The sequence below is a fragment of the Rattus norvegicus genome, chromosome 3 (assembly GCF_021556685.1).
Source record: "Rattus norvegicus strain SHRSP/BbbUtx chromosome 3, alternate assembly SHRSP_T2T, whole genome shotgun sequence".
Classification (NCBI taxonomy): domain Eukaryota; kingdom Metazoa; phylum Chordata; class Mammalia; order Rodentia; family Muridae; genus Rattus; species Rattus norvegicus.
The window spans coordinates 30,453,437-30,467,289 of record NC_141536.1 but is presented as its reverse complement, the minus strand read 5'-3'; positions in this window follow the sequence as shown (position 1 = coordinate 30,467,289).

Sequence of the window (13,853 nt, the reverse complement as noted above, 5' to 3'; positions counted from 1 at the left end):
GTTTTCTTCCAGGGAATTACTCACCTTACCTTAATATCAATACCCTTTGGCCAGGACCCCAAGATGTGAACCAGTGGGTAGTCCTTTTCATGGTCTACACCCTGTTCTTGGTCAGTGACCTCTATAACTGGGGACTGACTATTTTCTATACCCATCAGTCAATTTGGGATAAGTGTCAACACCTCCTGCAGAGGCTCTTTACCTCAAAGGAATAAGAATGAATCCTCCAAGAAAATAGGAAACTGGTTCCTGGCTACAATGGTAGCTCTTTAATCGATCCTATGAGCATTGTGACTGTTTTTCCATGAGCTCAAAAAGCAGCAGAAGGTAATGAGCCTCTTAAGGTCTTTCCTCAGTATCTTTGGGGAGGCCTTCAAACTGATGATGGGTGCCTTAAAATTTTATCAAAAGTTAATCAGGATATTCTCACACCTAAGGTATTTCCCTTGGCCTTTCTGGAATGACTACTAGAAAACCATCAGGATGTGTACACCAATAGATCTAGAAGTAGAAGAAAGCAGGAGACCATAAATATTGCCTTTGTGAATCAGTCTGCCCTGATATCTGAAAAGTACTTTGGAGACTGGAAAGTTTTGAAGGAGAAAACATGCATAAATTAGTTGAGGTTGTTGCCTGAGTCTTTAATAACCAGGATACCCCAGATGATTGGCAAATGAATCAGATGGTCTGAACTATGCTGTCTACCTTCCAGGAAACTAGGTTGCCCATTCCCAGATTCAGATTTTAAAAGTAACAGACAACTGATTAAAGGCAAGAGAAGTCCACCTCTGGCTGCTTGCAAAGAAACATTGTATCTCTTGTAAAGAACTAGGACATTGGAATAGAGAATGTCCTAAGTGACCTAACTCCAGCAAGACCAAGGTCCTGGAATTGGATAAGCACTGAGAAGGCCAGGGCTTGATCACTTACCTTCCAGATCCCATGGTAACATAAAAAGTGGAGGGGAAGCCAAGTGACCTTTTGCGAGACACTGAGACCACTACTCAGTACTTAAGAAACTGAAATGGGCCTCAGGAAATGCTCCTTGGTGCAAGAAACAAAAATTACTGTGGTAAACCAAACCCCATATAAACCTCAGAAAGGGTACTATTATCTCCTTTCTGGTTATTCTTGAATGCCCCTACTCCCTATTGGGAAGAGACTTGTTATGCAACTTCAATCTCAAATTGCCTTGTATGATGAGGATATTAATCCTCCCGGATTTGCCAAACTCTGGGTCCCAGTCCTCATCCAACTCAAGGCTTTAGTAGAGCACATATGAGTAATCCAGTACCCCATTGGTGTGATTTTCTGTTCTCAACTTTCTTACTCTCAGGGTGTCCAGGCTGTCCTGCACACCAAGCTGGAGGATGAAGAGGAATCAGAAATGAGCAGAATCCTAATTTGGCTAGTGACAAGTCCTGTCATTTGGGGAGGTAGGAGGGTGAGATTGGGTGGGTGGATGGGATGGGAGCCTTAGCTTGTGCATATACCTATATTCAGGGTGAGCTTAAACACATACACTTTATTTTGTGTGAACCAGGAGTTATAGAGTTTTGGGGAATGGGGTGAGAATATCCAGTGTGTGTATAAGTCTTTGGCTGAAGACTGCAACTATTGAGATGCCTCATTAGTATGTGGAGGCATTCCGGAAATATCAGGTGCAGGACTATGTGACATTCCTCAGGTAGACAATGGAGCTAGGATCTGCCAGAAAAGAGGAGGCCCTACTGACAAAGGGAACCTGCCATTTTGTACTGAGCTTAGGGCTATCTGGTAGCATCATACTTTGATCTTAACAGCAAGACTTCCTAATACATGAGCCTGGAAGCCCAAAAAGGAATCAAATTCATAGAGACAGAATGAGAGAATTAGGACTCCTAGTACCTTGTCAGTCTCCTCTGGAATGTTCCACTGCTTACCATTTGGATTCCAGGGACAAACATTATCAGATTACAAGATATAAGGGAAGTGAACTAATGGGAAGAGAACATTCACTCCATAATTCCTGACCTGTACATATTGTGGAGTATGCAATTACTTGCCCAATACATTAACAATGTCATAGACTCAAACTATGCCTCAGTATACTTTTGACACCTAAAAGTCAATCTCTATTTTCCTGTCCAGAGACTGATCTGGACAATGGCTTCAATAGGCAACTGGCTTGACCTCACTACCAGAGCATTTCAAAAACTTTACACTCATTGATAATACCATGTGGATCTGAGTGAATATCACCTCAAATTTCTTCAGGTTAATTTACTGCAATATGTGAATGGCCTCCTGATCACAGTGCAGAAATGGACATCTGCAAACTGGCTACTGAAGGGCTCCTAAATGTTCTCCAACAGATGGATACCGGGTGTCTGCCAAGAAGGCACAACTCTGAAAAAGGAATGCTGTGTCCCTAGTATTTGACCTCCATGAAGGTGGGAGATCCTTGTCTATGTCACATAAATTGTGGGAATTCTTATCCAATGAACAAAAAAGCAAGTCAGGGAATTTTGGGGGTCAGAAGGATACTGTAGGCTCTGGATTCTTGGATTTTTCTGGATTAGAGACCTTTAAATGAAGTCACCAAGAGGCATGAGGCCTCAACAGATTTAGGCAGAAGAGATGGTCTTCAAATAGATTAAACAAGCCATGCTTTCTGCCCTGGCCTTATCACTTCCTGACACTAAGCTTTTCTACTTACATGTGGATGAGATAGGGATTTGATAAAGGGCTCCAAACTCAAAATGTTGGTCTAAGACTATATAAAAACAAATGGCTGTCTTTATCCCCACTAGATCTGGCATTGCAGTGCCCCAAGATATTGGTAGATATCTTGCCAGAAACACACATCACAATTCCATGCCGGTTTACTGTCTCTAGCCACCACACACTCTATTAAACTTAAATCACTAAATGAAAGAACACACAACACAATAACCTCTGATCCAATTGATAAGATATAATTGCCCACGTAAACATATAAAGCCATGTACACATCCATCCCTAAAGAATATTCATAAAAACCTGTAAATACAGAGTGGATTTTTCCCCCATCTTTATTAAATTGTGTATTTCTTATTTGCATTTCAAATATTATTCCCTTTCCCGGTTTCCAGGCCAACATCCCCCTGACCCCTCTCACTACCCTTCTATATGGGTGTTCCCCTCCCCATCCTCCCTGCATTATGTCCCTCCCTCCAAGAATCCCATTCACTGGGGATTCAGCCCTGACAGGACCAAGGGCTTCCCCTTCCACTGGTGCCCTTACTAGGCTATTCATTGCGACCTATGCAGTTGGAGCCGAGGGTGAGTCCATGTATAATCTTTGGGTAGTGGTTTAGTCACTGAAATTCTGGTTGTTTGGCATTGTGGTTCATATGGGGACTCAAGCCCTTCAGCTCTTTCAATCCTTTCTCTGATTCCTTCAATGGAGGTCCCGTTCTCAGTTCAGTGGTTTGCTGCTGGCATTCGCCCATGTATTTGCCATATTCTGGCTGTGTCTCTTGGTCATCTTTCTTGAGTTTCCTGTGTTCTGTGCATCTAGGGTAATTCAAACATTTGGGCTAATATCCACTTATTAATGAGTATATACCATGTGTATTTTTTTGTGATTGGTTTACCTCACTCAGGATGATATTTGCCAGTTCCACCCATTTGCCTATGAATTTCATATAGTCATTGTTTTTGACAGCTGAGTAGTATTCCATTGTGTAGATGTACCATTTTCTGTATCCATTCCTCTGTTGAAGGGCATCTGGGTTCTTTCCACCTTCTGGCTATTGTAAATAAGGCAGCTATCAACCTAGAGGAGCATGTGTCTTTGTTATATGTTGGAGCATCTTTTGGGTATATGCTCAAGAGGTATAGCTGGGTCCTCAGGAAGTACAATGTCCAATTTTCTGAGGAACCTCCAGATGGATTTCCAGAATGGTTTTACCAGTCTGCAATCCCACCAACAATGGAGGAGTGTTCCTCTTTCTCCACATCCTCCCAGCATCTGCTGTCACCGGAGTTTTTGATCTTAGCCCTTTTGATTGATGTGAGGTACAATCTCAGGGTTGTTTTGATTTGCATTATTCTTATGACTAAAGGTGTTGACCATTTCTTTAGGTGCTTCTCAATCATTTGATACTCCTCAGCTGTAAATTCTTTGTTTAGCTCTGAACCTCATTTTTAATAGGGCTATTTGTCTCCCTGCAGTCTAACTTCTTGAGTTCTTTGTATATTTTGGATATAAGGCCTCTATCAGTTGTAGGATTGGTAAAGATCTTTTCCCAATCTGTTGGTTGCCGTTTTGTCCTAACAACAGTGTCCTTTGCCTTACAGAAGCTTTGTAGTTTTATAAGATCCCATTTGTCAATTCTTGATCTCAGAGCATAAGCCATTGGTGTTTTGTTCAGGAAATTTTCTCCTGTGCCCATGTGTTCAAGATCTTTGCCACTTATTCTTCTATTAGTTTGAGTGTATCTGGTTTGATGTGGAGGTCCTTGATCCACTTGGATATAAGCTTTCTACAGGGTGGTAAGCATGGATCGATCTGCATTCTTCTACATGCTGACCTCCAGTTGAACCAGCACCATTTGCTGAAAATGCTGTCTCTTTTCCATTGGATAGTTTTGGCTCCTTTGTCAAAAATCAAGTGTGTGGGTTCATTTCTGGGTCTTCAATTCTATTCCACTGGTCTGTCTGCCTGTCTCTTTACCAATACCATACAGTTTTTATAACTATTGCTCTGTAATACTGTTTGAGTTCAGGGATATTTTTGAGGATAGTTTTAGCTATCCTGTGTTTGCTAAATTTGAATGAATTGAATTAATTTGCAAATTGTTCTGTCTAATTCTATGAAGAATTGGATTGGAATTTTGATGGGGATTGCATGGAATCTGTAGATCACTTTTGGTAAAATGGCCATTTTTTACTATATTAATCCTGTCAATCCATGAGAATGGAGATCTTTCCATCTTTTGAGATCTTCTTCAATTTCTGTCTTCAGAGGCATGAAGTTCTTATCACACAGATCTTTCACTTGCTTGGTTAAAGTCACACCAAGGTATTTTATATTATTTGGGATTATTATGAAGGGTGTTGTTTCCCTAATTGTTTGCACAGCTTGTTTCTCTTTTGTGTAGAGGAAGGCTACTGATTTATTTGAGTTAATTTTATACCCAGCCACTTTGCTGAAGTTGTTTATCAAGTTCAATAGTTCTCTGCTGGAACTTTTGGGATCATCTAAATATACTATCATATCATCTGCAAATAGTGCTTTTTTTTACTTCTTCCTTTACAATCGGTATCCCTTTGATGTCCTTTTGTTGTCTGATTTTCTCTGGCTAAAACTTCAAGAACTATATTGAATAAGTAGGGGGAGAGTGGGCAGCCTTGTCTAGTCCCTGATTTTAGTGGGATTGCTTCAAGTTTCTCTACATTTAGTTTAATTTCAGCTACTTGTTTGTTGAATATGGCTTTTACTATGTTTAGGTATGGGCCTTGAATTCCTGTTCTTGCCAAGACTTTTATCATGAAGGGGTGTTGAATTTTGTCAAATGCTTTCTCAGCATCTAATGAAATGATCATGTGGTTTTTATCTTTCAGTTTGTTTATATAGTGGATTACACTGATGATTTTGCATATATCAAACCATCCCTGCATACCTGGGATGAAGCCTACTTGATCAGGAAGGATGATTGCTTTGATGTGTTCTTGGATTCGGTTTGCAATCCAAGTATTTTTGCATCGATCTTCATAAGGAAAATTGCTATGAAGTTCTCTTTCTTTGTTGGGTCTTTGTGTGGTTTAGGTATAAGAGTAATTGTGGCCTCATAGAAGGAATTCATTAGCGCTCCATCTCTTTCAATTTTGTGGAATAGTTTGGATAGTATTGGTATGAGGTCTTCTATGAAGGTCTGATAGAATTCTGCACTAAACCCATCTGGACCTGGGCTCTTTTTGGTTGGGAGACTTTTAATGACTGCTTCTATTTCTTTAGGAGTTATGGGGTTGTTTAAATGGTTTATCTGTTCCTGATTTAACTTTGGTACCTATCTAGGAAATTGTCCATTTCCTGCAGATTTTCAAGTTTTGTTGAATATAGGCTTTTGTAGTAGGATGTGATGATTTTTTGAATTTCCTCTGATTCTGTAGTTATGTCTCCCTTTTCATTTCTGATTTTGTTAATTTGGACACACTCCCTTTGTCCTCTGGTTAGTCTCGCTAAGTGTTTATCTATTTTGTTGATTTTCTCAAAGAACCACCTTTTGGTTCTGTTGATTCTTTGTATAGTCCTTTTTTGTTTCTACTTGGTTGATTTCATCTCAGAGTTTGATTATTTCCTAACTTCTACTCGTCCTGGGTGTATTTGCTTCTTTTTGTTCTAGAGCTTTTAGGTGTGCTCTCAAGCTACTGACATATGCTCTCTCCTGTTTCTTTCTGCAGGCACTCAGAGCTATGAGTTTTCCTCTTTGCACAGCTTTCACTGTGTCCCATAAGTTTGTTTATGTTGTATCTTTATTTTCATTAAATTCTAAGAAGTCTTTAATTTCTTTATTTCTTCCTTGACCAGGTTATCATTGAGTATAGCATTTTCAACTTCAATTTATATGTGGGCGTTCTTTCCTTATTGTTATTGAAGACCAGCTTTAGGCAGTGGTGGTCTGATAGGACATATGGGATTATTTCTATCTTTCTGTATCTGTTGAGTCCTGTTTTGTGTCTGATTATATGGTTAACTTTGGAGAAAGTACCATGAGGTGGTGAGAAGAAGGTATATTCTTTTGTTTTAGGATAGAATGTTCTATAAATATCTGTTAAGTCCATTTGGTTCATGACTTCTGTTAGTCTGTCTATGTCTCTGTTTAATTTCTGTTTCCATGATCTGTCCATGGATGATTGTGTGGTGTTGAAACCTCCTCTGGTTATTGTGTGAGGTACAATATGTGCTTTGAGTGTTAGTAAGGTTTCTTTTATGTATGTAGGTGCTCTTGTATTTAAAGCATAGTTTTAGGATTGAGAGTTCATCTTGGTGGATTTTTCCTTTGATGAATGTGAAGTGTCCTTCCTTATCTTTTTTGATGACTTTTGGTTGAAAATCAATTTTACTTGATATTAGAATGGCTACTCTAGCTTTCTTCTTCAGACCATTTGCTTGGAAAGTTGTTTTCCAGCCTTTTACTCTGAGGTAGTGTCTGTCTTTGTCTCTGAGGTTTGTTTCCTGTAGGCGACAAAATGCTGGGTCCTCCTAAGTATCCAGTTTGTTATTTTCTTAATCTGAATGTTTTTATTTGGAAATTGAGTCCATTGATTTAAGAGATATTAAGGCATAGTGATTGTTGCTTCCTGTTATCTTTGTATTTGGATGTGAGATTATGTTTGTGTACTTGTCTTCTCTTTGTATTTTTGCAAAATGATTAGTTTCATGCCTTTTCTAGGGTATAGCTTGTTTCCTTGTGTTGGGCTTTACTACTTATTATCCTTTGTAGGGCTGAATTTGTAGAAACATATTGTGTAAATTTGGTTTTGTCATGGAATATTTTAGTTTCTCCATCTGTGTTTATTTTGAGTTTTGCTGGATACAGTAACCTGGGCTGGCATTTGTGTTCTCTTAGGGTCTCTATGACATCTATCCAGGATCTTCTGGCTTTGATAGTCTCTGGTGAGAAGTCTGGTGTAATTCTGATAGTTCTGCTTTTATCTGTTACTTGACCTTTTTCCCTTATTGCTTTTAATATTCTTTCTTTGTTTTGTGCATTTGGTGTTTTGATTATTATGTGATGGGAGGAGTTTCTATTTGGAGTTCTGTAGGCTTCTTGTATGTTTATGGGCATCTCTTTCTTTAGGTTAGGGAAGTTTTCTTCTATGATTTTGTTGAAGATATTTATTGTTCCTTTGAGTTGGGAATCTTCACTCTCTTCTATACCTATTATCCTTAGGTTTGATTTTCCTCATTGTATCCTGGATTTCCTGTATGTTTTGGGCCAGTAGCTTTTTCCGTTTTACATTATGTTTGGCAGTTGTGTCTATGATTTCTATGGAATCTTCTCCTCCTGGGATTCTCTCTTCTATTTCTTGTATTCTGTTGGTGATACTTGTATCTATGACACCTTGTCTCTTCCTTTGGTTTTCTATATCCAGGGTTGTCTCCCTTTGTGCTTTCTTTATTATTTCTATTTCCATTCTCAATTCCTTCACCTGTTTGATTTTGTTTTCTTGTAATTCTTTCAGGGATTTTTGTGTTTCCTCTCTAAGGGCTTCTACTTCTTTACTTGTGTTTTCCTGCATTTCTCTAAGCGAGTTCTGTATGTCTTTCTTAAAGTCCTCCATCATCCTGGTCAAATGTGATTTTAAATCTATATCTTGCTTTTCTGGTGTGTTTGGATATTCAGTGTTTGCTTTGGTGGGAGAATTGCGCTCTGATGATGCCATGTATTCTTGGTTTATGTTGCTTTGGTTCCTGCGCTTGCCTCTCGGCATCAGGTTGTCTCTGTTGTTACCTTGTTCTGCTATTTCTGACAGTGGCTTTACCATTCTATAGGCCTGTGTGTCAGGAGTACTGTAGACCAGTTTTCCTGTTTTCTTTCAGCCAGTTATGGGAACAGAGTGTTCTTCTTTCAGGCCTATAGTCATTCCTGTCCACTGGCTCTCAGTTGTCCCCGTGGGGGGGAACCTGAACGACCTGCCTCTCCTTCTCCTGGGTCCCTGTGCTCAGGGAGCCCAGATGGTGCTAGGCATTTTCCTCTAGATTCAGAAATGTAGGCAGAGAGTAGTCTCCTCTGGTTTCCCAGGTGTGTCTGCCCCTCTGAAGGTCTAGCTCTCCCTCCCATGGGATTCAGATGCAGGGAGACATTTGACTGGGTCGTTACAGATCTGGGCGCAGTCTCGGCCGCAGGGCTTCTGCAGCTTGACTGCCCCTATCTTCCTGTGCCCAGAGTCCCTATACAGTTTCTTGGACCAGGGATGTGGGCAAAGGTGGACAGAAGTGATGGTCTCTCCTGCCTTGTAGTCTCAGAATTGCCCACATGTCAGGGCGATCAGTTCTCTCTCCCACAGTGTTTGGGAGCAGGAAGCTGTGGGCCAGGATCAGCGAGTTTCAGGTGCCAGCTAGACAGAATGGATTCTTAACATCAGCCTCCATGTCCTTTGTGAGGCTTCTCCTCTCCAGTTTCCTCCCATTCCAGTCTCCTCCTCTTGCCTCAAACTTTTCTCCCACCCATTCTTCCTTCTCTTCCAATGACAGGCCTTGTTCTATCTTGTACCTGCCTTCACCTGAGTAATGAAATCATCCCACACTTACCTTTCAAAGCAATTAGATGCTGTGGCTGCTGTGTGTCCAATCTAATTAATTCTTGCAGCCTAGCCATAACATTATTGAGAAAATATTCAGATAAATTATTTTTTGGGAGGCCTTGATCATTACCATTCCTCATGCTGTAGAGAGCCTACTCTAGAGTGCCCCTGACCACTGGATGACTAATATATGGTTGACTCAATATAAGGCCCTTTTCTTAAACCAACCAAGAATACCTTCTAGTTGTATCTAATTTGCTACTGCTACTTTCACCAGCCCAATGTGAAAAAGATCTCTAAAGAAGACCTTGGAGTCATTCAAAGGCTCACCAACATCTCTGCCATGAAAGGATGTCACTTCATCATTGACAGGAAATGACTCTTTCCACAGATGCTGGGAAGGATTATGGTAAGGAATTATAATGGAGATCTTCTAGATAAAAATAAATTGACTGGTTTACTAAACAGGGAATACTATATTCAATGTCTGGACCAGATTCTGCAATCTCCAGATTCTTGCCTACCATGTAACAAATCCTACTGGGAATTCCTATTCCAAAGGGAAAAAAGAAAGGGGGATAATTTTTCTTCTTTTAAGTATAGAATTGAGTTTATTGAAGGCATTGAGAGGGTGTTAAGAGGGTAGTAGGGCAGAAAGAGAGAAATAGAGAAATAGAAGAGTAGAAGAGGAGAGGAGGAGAGAAGTAGGCTGACCATGAGCATGTGAAGAGAAGTGGGGAGGAAAATGGAGAGAGACGGGACAAGAAGAAAAAGAGCAAGAGCAAGAGAAAACAAGAACAAGAGTAAGAAAGGCAAATTTCCCCACGGACATTACTGGGATTTTGACTTCATTGAGATCAAACCAGGGTGAAATGGATACAGATATATGCCAGATTTTTTAGGTACCATTTTAGGTTGAATTGAAGTATTCCTGACAAAAATTGAAATGTCACTGGCAATTGCAAAGAAACTCTTGGAAGAACTCATCCCTGGGTCTGGTGTTATATTAGCCTTAGGGTTAGACAATAGGCTAGCATTTATATTTCATGTTGTAGAAGGTATAGCTAGAGTCCTGAGGGATATATATTACCTCCAGAGTTCAAAATCAATATAAAAAATGAATCAGACTCCAAAAGAGACCTTAACTAAATTGAGCATAGAGAATGCTGATGAATGGACAGCACTCCTCCCCTTTGTCATTTAAGGAATTAAAAATTCTCCCTACATTCAAGTGACTTTTTATGATACTATGTAAGGAAGATCTATCCATATTGAGGGTCTTGATGATAGATGCATAAATTATGTATGTTCTAAGCTGAAGTCCAAGTGAGTTGCAGAAATATCTAACCAATACTTAGTCTTCTATTTTCATGTCCTACAAAAGACCTATATGTGTACCCTATACTGTGAGTTCTGAAATCCTTAGCCCCCATGCTATCCTCAACCTTCTTCACCTGTGTGGCTTCCAACCAGGCAGGTAGGGCAATGTACAATCTTTCATTGCAGATTTTTCAGGCAACATGTTAGGTATGCATCCATGTGTGACAAGCCACAATGGTAAAAGACCTATTCACTTAATGATCACCCATACAAATGTCCTTATTGTTTTAATCATAATAGAGATCATTTGATCTTTTTGAATAACATGCCTTGCTGTTCTATTTCATATGTGTGTGTTATGTGGCCTCTGCATGGTCCCTGCAACAATCATTTCAAATGCTGACATAAGCCACCATTTTGGTCTACTCTGGTCCTCCCTCCCTCCCTCCCTCCCTCCCTTCCTCCCTCCTTCCCTCCCTCTCTCCCACCCTCTCTTCCTGTCTTCCTCTCTTTTTCATTTTTCTCCTCCTTCTATGTAATTTTTGTTATAATGCTATGGAAGGAAGAATCCATGAGGGCCCATGCTGAGGGGGTCCATTTATACTAGGTGTAACACAGACCTAGTATAAATGGATGTTTATTAGGAGAAGGAAAGGGGGCCTGGAAAGGGGTAGAGACAGAAAGAAGGGGAAGAAAAAGAGAGAAGAGAGGTAGAGGCCAGGCAGGGCCATATGGGGACGAAGGAGAAGAGTGAAGAAGAAAGAGGTGGAGAGAGGAAGACTAGGAAATGAAGAGAGAGAGAGAGAGAGAGAGAGAGAGAGAGAGAGAGAGAGAGAGAGAGAGAGAGAGAGAGAGGTTATCTGGCTCCTGGCTGGTACCTGATGGGTACAGACACAAGCTGTTGTTAGGTAGCTGTTGGGCAGAGCCTAGGGGAACTGCCAACAATTTCATTCTCTTTGACAAATCCATTCCAGTGTCTAATAAAAAGCTTGAATCTAATATTCTACAGCAGCTTGTATTTAGACAATTCTGCTCTACACATGAGTCTCGACTTATATCTCCACTTCGCCTCTTATTTTACCTGCTTTTATTTATTTTATATATTGATTTTTGGTTTTATTGTATAGATTGCAGAATGTAAAGGGGATAAGCACCATTGTCCCCATCCATCATGAATTGAAATGCAAGATGAGATGTTCAAATGCTAACTTCTCATAGCCCACCTTTTAAAAAGTACATATTAACGAAACACTTAAATATGAGCAACACTAAACCAATTGTGCCCCTTTTCTTAAAGCTCTACAATCAGACATTGTAAAGCTTTTCAAAAAAGCAAGAGACTTTAAAAGAAGATTCCAAAATAACAATTCTCTTTTAAGATTTTCATTTAATTTCAAGACTGGACTTGCCCTTAGCAACCAGTGAACGTACATAAGGGAAATCTGCTGGATGAGGCATTTCACAGAAGCAGAATCTCCAGGTTATAAAAACAAAGCCTGCTTGAGAAAGGAGTTTGTACATGCCTGTATTGCTCTGTATTTTGGAAATTAACTGTACTGCCCATGTTTCATTGCAGAGTTCTGTTCAGGAAAGGTGCTTTGTAAAAGGAGTTGTTTTAGTGATTTTTAGGATGTTTTCTTATCTGACTAATGAGTACACAGCTGGTTACTTGTCAGTTCTATCATTCTGGGAATTATTTTCTTCAAGGATGTATAATGTCATACTTTATTCCTAAAGGAATATGAAAAGCCCAGCTTGATGAGCCAGTTCTATGCCCCTTAATAAAAAGGACCATTAACTCCTTAGGGCGCATTGATTGGTGTAGAGGTATCAATTTAATTGTTCTTTTATAGGAAGCATGTTTGGAAGAAATTAAAAGTTACTGATTTGATTTTTTCATGGTTATTGCGTGTATTTGATAGTTTATTATAATCATAAATGTATTATGAGTTATATAACATATTATGAACTATTAGTTTATAATTAGCTATAAATCCATCCTTATTTTGGTAGTAATAACATGATCAGTAAATTACTGCCCAAGGCTATGGTCAATAATAAATACATTCACTTTATTTCAAAGAACTTAAACGTATTCCAAATTTTATGATAATTGTCTAATCTTTGCTAGTTAATGTGTGGCAGAGTTCTCTGTCTCTATTCCTGAAGGAAACTCTAAACTGGAGTATTATAAATAATGCCTTTGCTGGGTGACTTTAAATAAAGGTTATTAAAATCTCAGAAGAAACAAATCCTCTGTTTGTAAAGGCATATTTTCTCTGGACATCACACTTGTAAACAATTTGTATTACACAGTAAATCTCCAATTTTAGGCTTTAATCTGCAGAATTAGAAAAGGATCAAATTCTAGAATACACATTCTTTGGATATAGTCTAAACAAAAAATTGTGGCTATAAATTTGATATGTACATATATATATCCAATATATAAATTAGATGTATGATCATTATTCTGCTTTATAAAAAGTAAGCTTTCACCAGGATTAATAATTCTACTTTACTTCTTAGAGTTTGTGTAGAAGTCAAAGGTCATGAATTTCAGCTATTAATCTTCCTCTCTGGAAAAACAATAGAATGTTTGGCTGGGAGAAGAACTTCAAGCTGTTCACTCTGTAGCACTGAGGTTTAGAACTAATCTCTCTTAAATTTCGATGACATATGTTTTGCTTTGTTTACCACAAAATAGCTCTCAAACATTTCCTAATGTAACCTAGTCCAGCTCTGTGGTCACTGGAAGGGTTGTAGACTAAGTTGAATTTTGGATCTACTTCTCTTAAAACTTATTAAAAATGTTTCTCTTTTAATGTTGTGACCAGCTGTTGGACAACAAAAAAATAAGCCTTTCCTTTTTTAAGCATGAGAGCGACTCACTGTGTCTTCCTCATTATTGTTTACATTGCTTATCAGAAAATATGTGTTATTACAAGGTTTTCCCAAATAGTGCTATGGAAGAAAAATACTATCTTAGTATTGAATGTTTCTGGAATTAGAAGTCCAATTTTAAAATTACATAGGCATTTTATGTGTTTATAATAATAGAATGATTACTTTTTCCCAGAGATCAGAACATAAACTTTCAAAAGTGTACTCAGTCTGTATTTGGCAATACAAACGTTATTGTGAAAGAATCATAGAGCTCTGGCCTTTTCTGGATAATTATGAGGAAACAATCACTTTATGATGAAATCATCTTCAGCTTGTGACTCCGAACCATTATTCCATCTGGTATTTGTCAT